The sequence below is a fragment of the Rattus rattus genome, chromosome 2 (genome assembly GCF_011064425.1).
Source record: "Rattus rattus isolate New Zealand chromosome 2, Rrattus_CSIRO_v1, whole genome shotgun sequence".
In the NCBI taxonomy this organism is placed as follows: domain Eukaryota; kingdom Metazoa; phylum Chordata; class Mammalia; order Rodentia; family Muridae; genus Rattus; species Rattus rattus.
In genome coordinates, this window is record NC_046155.1 from 192,628,175 (window position 1) to 192,640,861 (window position 12,687).

The 12,687-nt window shown below is 44.1% G+C and overlaps 1 protein-coding gene across 1 annotated transcript in view; it reads right to left on the reverse strand.

The window, feature by feature from the left end:
* The window catches only part of Tulp4 (TUB like protein 4), a 51,771-nt gene extending 49,265 nt beyond the window's left edge, over positions 1-2,506 (reverse strand). Inside the window, exon 1 of the mRNA XM_032894745.1 lies at positions 2,360-2,506. The gene's annotated coding sequence lies outside the window, so the exon portion shown is untranslated. The remainder of the gene's footprint in view (positions 1-2,359) is intronic.
* Positions 2,507-12,687: the final 10,181 nt, after the last annotated feature.

Consider the following 12,687-nt stretch of genomic DNA (forward strand, 5'->3'; position numbering starts at 1 on the left):
ACTGGACGGGAGACACCTAGATATTAATACAGCACATCTGTGACAGAGTTTCCAGGGACTATTAGGTAATGAGTGATGAGTGATCTGACTTAGTCGATGGTTTCATCCAATGATTATTTCAAAGAGAACAGACTAAGGAAGGTTGTCTGGTTGGAAGCAGTGTTGTCTCCTGGAGTGTGCTTCTGAGGAACATCCACTAACCTTTCTCTTTCCTGTCTCTCTGTGTGCTCTTTGTTTGTCATGAGTTTAACAGCTCTGGTTCTTCTTGCCTTTCCACATGACAATTTTGTCTTACCAAAGGCTCTAAAACATAAAATGAAAGACAGACTGCAACTTCTGTAAGCTACAATAAATCCCTTCTTCTGGGTTGTCACAACCACTATGACAGAAGGGAAGAAATTATCATTTTCCATGTTCAGGTCAAATAGACCTACAAAAGTATTCAACTCTCATCTCCCTGTTAATTTCATCTGCAGATCCATATTCTTCAGTGTCCTGGAAACGGTTTCAAAATTCTGATGAGCAGGGAAGGATGCAGATCCTTCCCTGGCAGTGAAAGCAGTGTTAGGACACAGATTATAGGCTGCTAACACCTCTACCACAGACATTGCCTTATTGTTAGCAGAGTCATGGCCATGCCACTGGCTCCTTCAGACTATTGCCACAGCTTCAAAAGAGTGACAACAGCATGAGGCACTAGCTGTGGAGGTCCCCTGCAGTGCTGCGGCCCACCTATGACCTGCTACATATCATGTACAACATTCCCCAGGTACAGCAGCGCAACAGTGAGCTCACAGTTCTGTCTCTTCACATTTCCCACGTTCCCCAATGGAGGAGCCACCTCTCCCTCCTGTGTCACCTTCTGTGTGACACATACTTGCTACACTGCAAGTGTGTGTATACGTGTAGTCTGTGGGAACGATGGCTGGCAGAGCACACCACGCATCAGACACTGCACAGGTTCCATTCTGTAGGGCACTCAGAAGCAGAGGCTGACTTGGACGTAGCACATTTTCAGTGCTAGCACAAGCATCCTCATGTTTCATCATTACAGAAGTGTGGGGAGGAGGCAGGAAATAACGCACAGCCTTTGTCACAGAAGAGGAATCTGATGAGGACAGCCAGCAGGCTTCCCTCACAAGATAGGATACTGAAGTTTCAGACAAAACTAAATGCTTCACAGAATTAATAAAGGAGAGTAAGAAAGAGCCTACTGGAAGAGAGAAGAAACTTAAGAATTTACAAATGTAACAGCACTGATTATGAAGAAAAAAAATGTGCCTGTTTAAACTTGAGATAATGGAAATATACAATGAATGTGTGGTGACTAGAGAAACGTAGTGTAGTAAACAGTGTGGCTTAAGGACAGAAGATAGCGTTCCAAGCAATACTACTTGGTAGACACGCTTTATATTTGTAAAGGTTTAAATTGGTCAACATATATTTTTATATTATCAATACATAATTTTATAAGTCATTATGCTTTTTTTAACCATTAAATGAAATAGGGGTGATAAAGAAACATTTGAAATCATACTTCAGAAAACCAGCCAGAGCCTCGCCATCAGGAAAGCTCTTGTGGTGCTTTGTCTAACTCATGTCCTTCCAGCACTCTCACCATGTTCAAGGACTCCTTAGGGTTAGTTTACAATGTGACCGCACACGCCACTCTACTTCACATCCCCATTCCCTTTGCATGCTAAGAGCTCTGTCAGTCTCCCACTTTTAAAACTATGATCTGTGGCCTGTTATCTACTCAGGTCCCCGTAGTGACTGAGCCAGGCCTTATGCACCCGCTCTACAGGGGAGGCCCCTTTCACCATCACAAACCAAGCCTAGACTGCGCCACGATCCTTCCTGCTCTTGTTCTTCTCAGGAGTGCGTTCCCAGACACCAGGCGCTGACAGTCGGGCGAACTGCTCGCCTTGCTGCTCAGAACCTCGGCATCACCTGTGCTACCTCACTACTACTGCTCCTAAGTGAGCTGTGGAGGCTTTTCACACTGTCATTACTAGTTGAGATTCCCTTTCTACTTGCTACCTATTGATAAACTGTGTACTTGGATTTCTAGAAATTGATTTATATGAACATTTTATGTAACAAAATATTAAATAAACGTTTACCACACCAGGATTTCAATTACATTTTTGTCTTAATTTTCACTTTGACAGTTTTCTCACTTTTTTACTTCAGTTCTGGAATTGGAACCCAGGGCTTTGCGCATACTCAATAAGCCTTTCTACCAATGAACAGTGTCCTCAGTGCTGTGTGATTCTTTAAGAGGCTTTGCATCAGTCCCCTCCTGCTGCCTCCTCAACCCTCGATGGCAACAGTGCACAGTGCCGTGCAGAAGCGTTACCTGCTGGTCATCGGGAGTCCATATCCCACATGTGATCTGGCTCTCCAAATTGATTTCAGATGACCAGTGTCTCTGTCCACTGACAGAACCGACCAGGACAAACCCATCGCGATAGGAGATAAGAGCTTGAGTCCCATCGTGGCTCCACGTGAAGTCGCTCACCTTAAAGACAGAAAAGAAGGGTCAGACCACAGCGTGAAGGAGAACACTTATCACGGCCGAGGCACATTCACTAAGGCAAATTGTTGTTTAAGCTCAAGATGGGCTAAAGTCAACAATGGCAGGGAAAGCTGCAGCCGTGACCGTGGGCAGGGCTTCAGGCTAGCACAGTGACTTCCAGATCAACATTAGCTCCAAAATAAGACTGTGTCTTAAAATCCCACCCAACCAACCCCATCATATCAAAACCAAAAACCAAACCAAATACCAAAACCCAAAACAGTGCTGTTACGGCATGGACTGTGTGTCAGCGCTGTTATAGGGCTCTTGAGTACTTTAATGCTCTAAGCCCCGGGACGGCAATCCAAGGAGGTATCATCATTCTATCTACAGAGAATCTAAGGCATAGAGGACCTAAATAACAGCCTTAGCCACACAGTGAGAGAATCATAGCCCTTGCCTTTTCCACTCAGACTCCTCTTTAGGGTTAGTAACAGTTCTCTCTCCATCACCATCTGCTGCTCACTTACAGAACAGTAGAGCTCTAGTCTTCCAATTCCCTTGCAATACTAGAGCATAATCCTCTGATCAGAGTGAAGGGACAGAAATCTAGTGGGAAGCTTACACTCAAGTATTGTGCGACTAAGAGTATTTAGAATCATGTATTCACATGCTGCTTCTCGCCTTTTATTTTCTGTGCTGAATTATGTCTGGGTTTTTCAATATTGCACTTTTCTCAGTACTGGACGTAATGGGGACGAGTGTGTAAATAGTTAAGGCTGGGCTGCAGTGTACTTTAGTGGGAGAGCACTAAACAGCAGTCTTGGTTCCTACCATGGCCGAGAAAGGTAATATGTTTCTTTCATCTTACCACTTTAAACCCATTTACCCAGGTCGTCACAATCTGCAGACACAGGATTTCTATCAGTTATGTGTACATGTGTGTTCACCTGAGCATGTGTGTATAAAAGCCGGAAGAAAGCACCAGCCCCTGGGTCTGGCATCACAGACAGTTGTGAGCCGCCTGTTGTAGATGGACACTGGGGACTAAACAAAGGTCCTCTGAATCTGGTGACCACAGAGCCATCACCCCAGCCCCCCTCTTTCCTTCCTTCTCTCTCCTACCTCCCCCTCTCCTTCTTTCCTTTCTTTTTTCTGAAACAGGGTTTCTCTGTGTAGTCTTGGCTACCCTAGAACTCACTCTGTAGACAGAGATTTGCTGCCTCTACCTCCACTGTGCTGGGATTAAATCTGTGTGTGTGCCACCACTATCTGCAGATACAGGATTTGATGGGTGTTCAATAATGCATTCATAGCCTAGAAGCTATTTAACATATACCTACTTTTTCAGATATGCAGGGCTTTAGGGAGTCTGTGTGAGACAGAGCTTACAGAGTAAGCTATGCTGGCATATGAACAGTAGAACTCGTGCCTCTGAACTCGTGCCAACCCTCTTGGCTTGGCTTCTGAAAGTGCTGACATTGTAAGAGCAAACCACCATGCCCCGATCACTGGGATTTAGTAAATTTTATGCCAAAGATAAAACCCAGGTCCTTGTCGTTCATGTGAAGCACTTTACCAACTACATCATCTCTGAGCCCCTATCCAAAATGTTAAATACAGAATCTGTCCAATCATCTTTTAATTGAACTTAGCCCATTAATATTCATTGTTCTCTGCTATATTTGGTTCTGTCTCTACTACCTCAATTTACTTTTTAGTTTGCACTACTGTGTTTCTTTTTAACTTTTCTCTCTCAGACATAAAATCACTAATCATAATCTTTACTGTTTGTTTCCTATACTTGGAAACATTCTTTTAAAATGTTGTGACTTTGCTAAATATGTATCACATTTCAAGAAACAAGAAAATAAACAAGATAGCAAAGAATAAGCACTCTCAGCTCTGTTTTCAGCACAGCTGAGGCAGATACTGGCCAGGAAGTGTCTACAGTAACAATGGCACTGACTGGTGGGACAGGCCCTCAACTGCCGTTACAAGACTCCAGCGAACCATGTTTCTGTAGAAAACTCAGAACTTTGGCTTCACATATGTCCATCCAGTTCCACGATCCAGTCTCTTAAGAACATGAAGTTTCCATAGACAGCATACTATTGGGAAGCAAATGTAACATTTTCCCCAAAAATCATCACTATGTATCATGAAACAGTTATCAAAAGGAGAAGGAGGGAAAAGGAGGAAGAACAGGAGGAAGAGGAGGAGGAAGAACAGGAGGAAGAGGAGGAGGAGGATGAGGAAGAGGAGGAGGAGGAGGAGGAGGAGGAAGAAGAGGAGGAGGAGGAGGAGGATAGGATCGTAGAAAGGTAAATCACACAGCCAGTGAAAAGAAGCTTCTCAGAGATAACAGCAACCCTTCCTTCTGTATGTCTGTCTCTAACCCTTCCTTCTGTATGTCTGTCTCTAACCCTTCCTTCTGTATGTCTGTCTCTAACCCTTCCTTCTGTATGTCTGTCTCTAACCCTTCCTTCCCCGTGTCTGTCCATTTAACAGTGTATTACCCCTTAGTACTGAAAAGACTGAAAGTTCTCTTTTAGTCATCATGTATGTGTTGGGGTAGCAATAAATAACACATTATAACTTTCTGGCAGGAATACAAGGTTTCTAAGTATGCAGTGACCAAAAATTAATCCAAAGTCAGACACATACCAGGCCCCTGGTGTTCCTGCCAGTGCCTGCCTATGCCGCATGGCAGGACTTCCCTGCAGCCTTGGCTCTGCACATGTAATATATGTGCTTGGACTGTGCACAGCCACAGTCATGCCATGAGCTACCAACGCATGCTGCCTGAAGCATCTGCACTCACACCCGAGGCCGCCTTATGTTACAAACTGAAGTGTTCTTACCTCTGCTGCAGAAACAATCATTATAAACCTGACCCTTCCTAGTCTCTATACTGTCCTTCGGTGTGCACTGTATCACGGTAACACAGTGTTGGAGTACTTGGTTATAAAAACTGCTATCTGAGTTGCTATCTTATAAAACCCAAGGCTACCAGCCCAAGGATGGCACCACACACAATGAGCTTGACCCTCTCCTACTGTTCAGCAATTAGAAAACGCCCTCCAGCTGGATCTTATGGAGGCGTCTTCTCAGTTGAGGTTTCTTCCTTTCAGATGACTCTAGTGTGTACCATGTTGTCCAGTCGCCTTGACAGTACGGCATGCATGCTCTCACTAGCACTAACTCGTCTCTTTGACAGTGGATTCCTCCTCAGGAGATGGCCTCTCACTGTGATGTGCATTTCCATGATTACTAATTTTGAACATTCTTCATACACCTGATGTCTACTGTATGTTTTCTTCTGAGAAATTTATTTAGGTCTATTGTCCAGTTTTTAATTGGATCATCTTGAGTTTTGTTTGTTTGTTTGCTGGTGTATTCTAAATATCTCTTGTCAGATGTATAGTTTGCAAACACCTCTCATTCAAAAGACTGTCATTTCCTTTGTCATATAAAGCTTTCTAACTTGATACACTCCTGTTTGCTTTTGCTTCTGCTTCCTGTGCCTTGCAGGTGTTATCCCCACACCCAAACAAACAAAAGCTCCTGGCAACCTCACAAAAAAGGTAATATAGGGTGTTCAAATGAATTGACTGAGTTTCCTACTTTAGCACAAGGCAGTAAGAATGCTTGCTATCTGCTAAGCAGAAGCAGGAAGATCATGAGTTCAAGTCAGCAGAAGCTATACATACTTAGGGTGGCCCTGTCTGAAAGAACCAAGGGCTAAGAGTGAACCTCAACAAGTCAATTCTCAGCAACTCACCACTACTGTGTGTGTGTGTGTGTGTGTGTGTGTGTGTGTGTGTGTGTGTGTGTGTGTGTGTGCTTGCTTGCACATGTGCCTGTCTGTCTCTCTCTTCCCACACTGAAGAAACAAAAAAACGAAAAAGCAGCACTAAAGGCTGGAAGGAGCAGCAGGCGGTTGTCTTTGCGGGCCGTTTCAGAGCTGCAGGGATGACAGCCTCCCTTCACTAGAGAGTCTCGGATGACCTGAAGCTGAGCGGCAGTTTGGCCACACCACTGCCTGAAGCGGTTTTCATCACCCTGTCAGACGATGTGCCAGGCACAGCCATCTTCAGTGACTCACACTGTGAATGAATGCACCCACTGTCCTACACCCACTTTCACATAATGGCCCTGTGATCGGTTCCTGGAAAAGAACCTGCTAGGACACTACTTAGCTTTTGTAAATGCTTCATTACTTTGTGACAACAAACTGCATGCTCTAAGCAAGGATCGTTTGTTGCCCCATCTGAAACAGTAACGCATGTCTCTGAGCTGGCTTCAAGCTTCTCCAAGCTGCAGGGCTGCTCTTCTGCCTGACTTTCCAGGTGTACTTGGTAGACCCTGCCTCGATCGCTAATCAGCACAATCTGTGTGTGGACTTTTTTAAACTAAAATCAGATTTAATGTCAACATTATCAAAAGCAAACAAGACTCCCCCAAATATCAGTATTTAATAATAGCAACTGCTCAATAGGTTCTAAGATTTGAAGAATCAGTTCTGAACAGCCAAAGAACAGAAAAACTGCACCTGTGTCACAAGCTATTGTAATTACTGCAACAGCAACTGCAGGTACAGGCCCTGTGAACTCTGAGTGCTACCAGAAGTTCTGTGGTACACATCAGCTCGCCTGTCCCCAGGATTCACATTCATTTCCTGTTTCTGACATGAGTGTCCGTTCTCAACTCTTTTCAGGAAAAAAGGAAAGAAGAGACATGGACTGAAGTGACAGGCGTCTCAATTACACAGATAGGGACTGGCTGCGTGCGTCCTTGCAGAGAAAGGCTAGTGCTGTGCAGCCCATCCGGTGGTCCTGCGGCTTGGCTGGTAGGGTGAGCCTTTCAAACAATAATAAAGGCTGGGCAGTTGGGGATATAATATCAACACATGGATTTTTGCCAAAGAGAAACAGGTTAGTTGGGGTTGGTTTTGTGCTGTGCTTGTGGTCTGGGTCCTCTTTTTCTTTTGTCTGGAGACAGCATGGCAGAATGTCTTAGAGGGGATGGGGTTTGAGTTCTCAATCTAACACTTCCTTGGGTAACTTACTGAACATCCTGACCTGGGTTTTTCTTCCATTAGCCAAGAGCAGCAAGTTCTTAGAATACAGTTCCTGTGACGCATAAGAGAAAAGCACACAAGATAAAAGCACATACTGGTGCATGTCTTAGTCATTACAACCCAGGCCATGCCCATGAAGGGAGCTTAATTGAGGTCACTATGGCAAGGAGCATGAGGGCACAGAGGTAGGCGCTGCAGCACTAGCCCCATGCTCAATTCAGGCCTTCGGGGGTGCTTCTGTGCTCATGCCTGTGCTGGTCTCTTTATGACGGTCTCTTGGCATCCACTCACCAAGTGGAGAGTTTCACTGCTCTTGTCTGTTCTCAGTTAGTTTGGATGCCCATTGTCAACCTCACCTCCTTTTAGACATATGGTGTCTTTATCTTAGGGAAACACACCAAGGACTTCCTGCTACAGAACTGGACCTTGAACTGACCTGGCTTGCCTTCCAGCTGCTACCCTCCAGTGTGAGGCTGTGCTGTCCCGCAATCCTCTTCTTTTGTGTGAGGACACTAGTCAGAGGCAGTTCTTGTTCACATAGAGCTGTCGAGGAAGGTTCTTGCACGATTTTAACTATTGTCCTAACTACATTTCTAGTTGACTGGGTCGTCATCTGCTTTGTTCTCACCTAGTCCTTACGTTATGAGCTTTTCACGTTTGAAAGCTAGAGACCATCTAGGTGACATAAAGTTCCAAGGCATTAGGACATTATGGTCAGTACTGATTAGGCCAAAGGTCTCACTGTCAGCACTGCCTTTGTAAAAGCAGAACTTTTTTTCGTGTGAGAGTGTACTCATTTAGTAGGTTAAGCATAATGTGTTACCCTGACCCAGATAAAGCCTCATCTGTTGCCATCATGCCTGAGAGTAAGGAAAGAGGGAATGGCACCTGCCCTGTAACACTAATTGGCCTTTTTGAAGGAAAACTACAGTTGCAGCAGTCTGCAAGATCATGTTGCTTTGCAAGGCCAAGGACGGGCATGAGTGCTGCAGAAAGACAGCATAGGTCAGAGCTCAGCCCCTGACTTCTAAATCCAAGGTAGCCTTGGGTAACTGTTTTCTCATCTATAATAAGGTGACAGTAATGACCCTGTCTCGGGGTCACTGAGAATTAAATCAAAGCATAAATGAAAAGTATCTAAAACACTGCTTACACTTAACAACTGTCACTTCAATGTGCCCCGTGCTCTCACTGAGCTACTGCCTCAGAGCCCCCAGAATAGAGCCTCGGTGTCAAAACAGTGGTTATATGGCATCCCCAGAGTTAAGTGTCAGGTGTGGAGGTAGCAACTCTTTCTGACTTCTGTGTGATAGATCCCTTTAAAGTTTCTTATCGAGTCTCTTGGGTGCTGTAATTACCCATCTAGCTAAAGTAGAGGATTCTGTTTTTAACGCGTTAGTGTTTTGCCTGCAAGTATGTGTGATGGCCAGTGCTTACAGAGACCAGATAAGGGTATTGGATCTTCTAGAACTGGAGTTACCAAACTCAAGTCTTCTGCAGGACAAGCAAGCACTTTTAACCACTGAGCCATCTCTACAGTCCCCATTGGACTCTTTTTTCTTTAACCTGGAAAGCCCTACTGTTGGGATGAGCTGTGCCTTCAGAATCAGCATGTCAAGCACTTTAAATCATGACTAAGAAAGACAGGACAGAAGAGATGGACATATGCTATGGTGGCTTGAATAAAAATGGTCCCAGATGCATATATTTCAATGCTTAGTCATCAGGGAGAGATGGCATTTGAAAGGATCAGGAGGCAGTGTAGCCTTAGAGGAAGTTTGTCACTGGGTGGAGGTGGGGACCTTGAGGGTTCAAAAGCCCATGCCAAGCCCAGTGTCTCTCTCTTTGCCTACAAATTAGGATAAAATTAGGCGAGCTTCTGAAACCTCAAATCCCACCCCTCATGACACGATTCCTCCAAGAAGGCCAGACCTACATATTACCCTTCTCAGGAAAAGCTTTCTTTAGAGAAAGATCTAACTTATTGCTCCTTTACTGCATACATACAAAAAAGTTTCAGTGCAGTCCAAGGCTGCTCCATTTGCTCTGGGACTCAGCATAGTGGCCTCTAAGCAGCAGTGTTTCACTGGAAGAGATCTGCCATTCACTCACCTGAGCGCCACGGTCATTGACCAGTTCCACAGACCACCTGCCTTCATACTGGATCCACACAAAGATGCCTCCATCTGCATCACAGGTGGCCAGTTTCTGGTATGGCTCATTCCATCTCACCAGCACAACCTAGAAAAATAAGAAGATGTTAACCACAAGAAGAAACTGGTCAGCTTCATTTCATAACGTATTCAGATCCCAGAGCTAAATAGGACAAGGATGGGAGAGACTGTGGGATCAGTGGGGACCAGGTCAAGCCCACGTGAATCCTGACACACTTGGCATCTACTAGAAGACAGCAGACCCCTGGGCAAATGAAGAACTATGTACACTGATGCGAAAACAGAGTCCCCACCTGAATCAAGCACCTGCCTCTCACAGGTGTGCAACCATCTCTCCTTTGTTGGTCTTGTGCTGTAGAAAAAGGGCTTTCACAAATATCCCACTTTTGAAATGTGGTATTTGTTTAGTACAGCGGGAAAAAAGATGAGTCTTAATTTTCTGTCTTTTCTGAACTATCTTATTTCTGAAGAGTTCAGCATCTAAACAGAGCAAATGTCAAAAAACATAGTTGAAAGATGCAAGTTGCTTTTGACTTATCTGAGAGAGAATATGAAGGTATAAGCTTCCTGAGGTCGTTGGGAGAAAACAAGCCCCGCAGGCTCACGCAGCTGATGCTTTGTCACCAGGGCATGGCACTATTTGAAAAGATTAGAAGGACAGGGAGGTGTGGCCTTTTGAAGCAGTATGGCCTTGTTAGAGGATATCACTGGAGGCGGGATTTGAGGCTTTAAAGGCCCATGCCAGGTCCAGTGTCACCCCCCCGCCCTGCCTACAAATCAGGTACAGCACTGGTTCCATGTTCCTCACCATGATCAGGACAATGGACTAAGTCTTTGAAGCCATAAGCAAGCCCCAAATTAAACACTTTCTTTTATAATGGTTTGCCTTGGTTCTAATTTTATAAGTATGGGAACTTAACTCCTTTTATAAAATTAATATACACTACTAATTTTTTAATTAGAAAAACCTTAATTTTTTTCTAAATCTTGAGAAACTACTTTTATCTTTCTCAATTATAAATAACTTTTTGATCTAAAAAGGTAGAAAGTCTGGGGATAGCAGGATGGGTCAGTGGGTAAAGGTACTTATTTCAAGCCTGGCAACCGAAGTTTGATCCCTGCAACCTGAGTAAAGGACATAGAGAACCAACTGCACAAATCTGCTCTGACTTCCACACACGTGTGGTAGCATGTGTGCCTTCCTCATCATAAACATACAGAAATAAACTTTTTAAAAAAGAGAGGAGGTCTGTCAGGTGGTCTGTGAGTCTGTGGAGCCCTAATTAAAAGTGTCAGGAACCCTATGCAGCAGTGAGTGCCTAGTCTCAGGAATCTGAGGCATCGAACTAGTATCTCAAGGTTCACCACAGTAACTACCCCCTAAGACTTCTCACCTGCCGTTTCCTGGTGCCTGGATGAACTCAGCATCAGTGATACACTAATGCTCTGGGCCTAATATGCAGTGGAAGCTATGGATCACTTCCACCACCCTCCCTGTGCTCAAAGTGAAGCTTGGAACCTAGACTACCCACAGACACACGGATGTCAGAGGTGTTGTTCGTCTGTAGAGGATTGTCACTCATCAGCAAGATCACTCCAGTTAATCAAGACATGAGCACTTCTTCCTTCTCAGCATTGTGTCTGACAAACTCACAAGGTAGGTAGCGCAGCTGTAAATGGTTCCCAAGTTCTAGCCTAGGTTCTGCAGTACAAGTCAACCCAACGGCTAATGAACCTCCTCAATGCCAGACCTTTTCCCTGTCCAGCTGTAATGCTTCTTCCTGAGAGAGCAACAGAGCAACTTCTCAAAACTATGCAGCAGGTATACCCGATCTGGAGGTTTTTAAAGATGTATTTATTTATTACATATAAGTACACTGGTTCAGACACACCAGAAGAGGGCATCAGATCCCATTACAGATGGTTGTGAGCCACCATGTGGTTGCTGAGAATTGAACTCAGGACCTCTGGAAGAGCAGTCAGTGCTCTTAACCACTGAGCCATCTCTCCAGCCCCCTGGAGGTCTTTATATGTGTTTTCAGGGCACAAAAAAATAGGAGGCCCCAAAGAATAGTCTGACTTACTCTGCCTTGAGTTGAGCATAGTTTAGTTACTTCAGAAATTTTTAAGAGGAAAAAAGCATTACAGCATCTTTCCCTCACTAACAAAAACAGAGGAAGCTGTCACGCTGTCATCTTTTGAACCCTGGCAACCTTTAAGCTAACCCAGTTGATGGTTTACCACACTACAGTGAACTTCCAAGGATGCAAACATTAACAACTCCCCACGTAACCCCCCCAGCCACGTCCTGTGCTGAGACTTGCTGTGGCCAGCTCTGCATGTTTGCGCTGTCATAATATGCTATGACTATAATATACAGGATCTGTGCTGCTGAGAACATCTTCAAAATGACCAGCTATTTTTAGCACATTCTAAAATAATATGTCATTGGAAGTTTTAGTCATTATTAAATTATATCTTTGAACTTTAAAAGTATTAAAAATTATTTCAACCCCCAAAGGCATTTTAACAATAAATACAGCTGTATGTTTAAGATGAACCAATCTCTGTGAGATGCCAAAGAAAGAAATTAAGGCATCTTTAGCCCCAAAGAGTTGGTTTATCAAACAGATATGAAACAGTGCTCTACACAATACTTAAAGGAGGGGACCATCACAGGAATGGATGAGAGCAACAAAGTAAGATTCACTCTTGTAAATCTAGTTCGTTTTTTTTTAATTGATTTGATTTAAAAAAAAAAATCAACAATTTAAGTGACATCTGAATGCACAAAATTCAGAATTTCCTAACAGTTAATCAGATCTGAGAGTGATCTGGCCTGAGCACAGCAATACACAAATATGTGGGTTATAAGTTAGTCTCTAGTTGACAGCTTTACTTGCAGGAGCCCA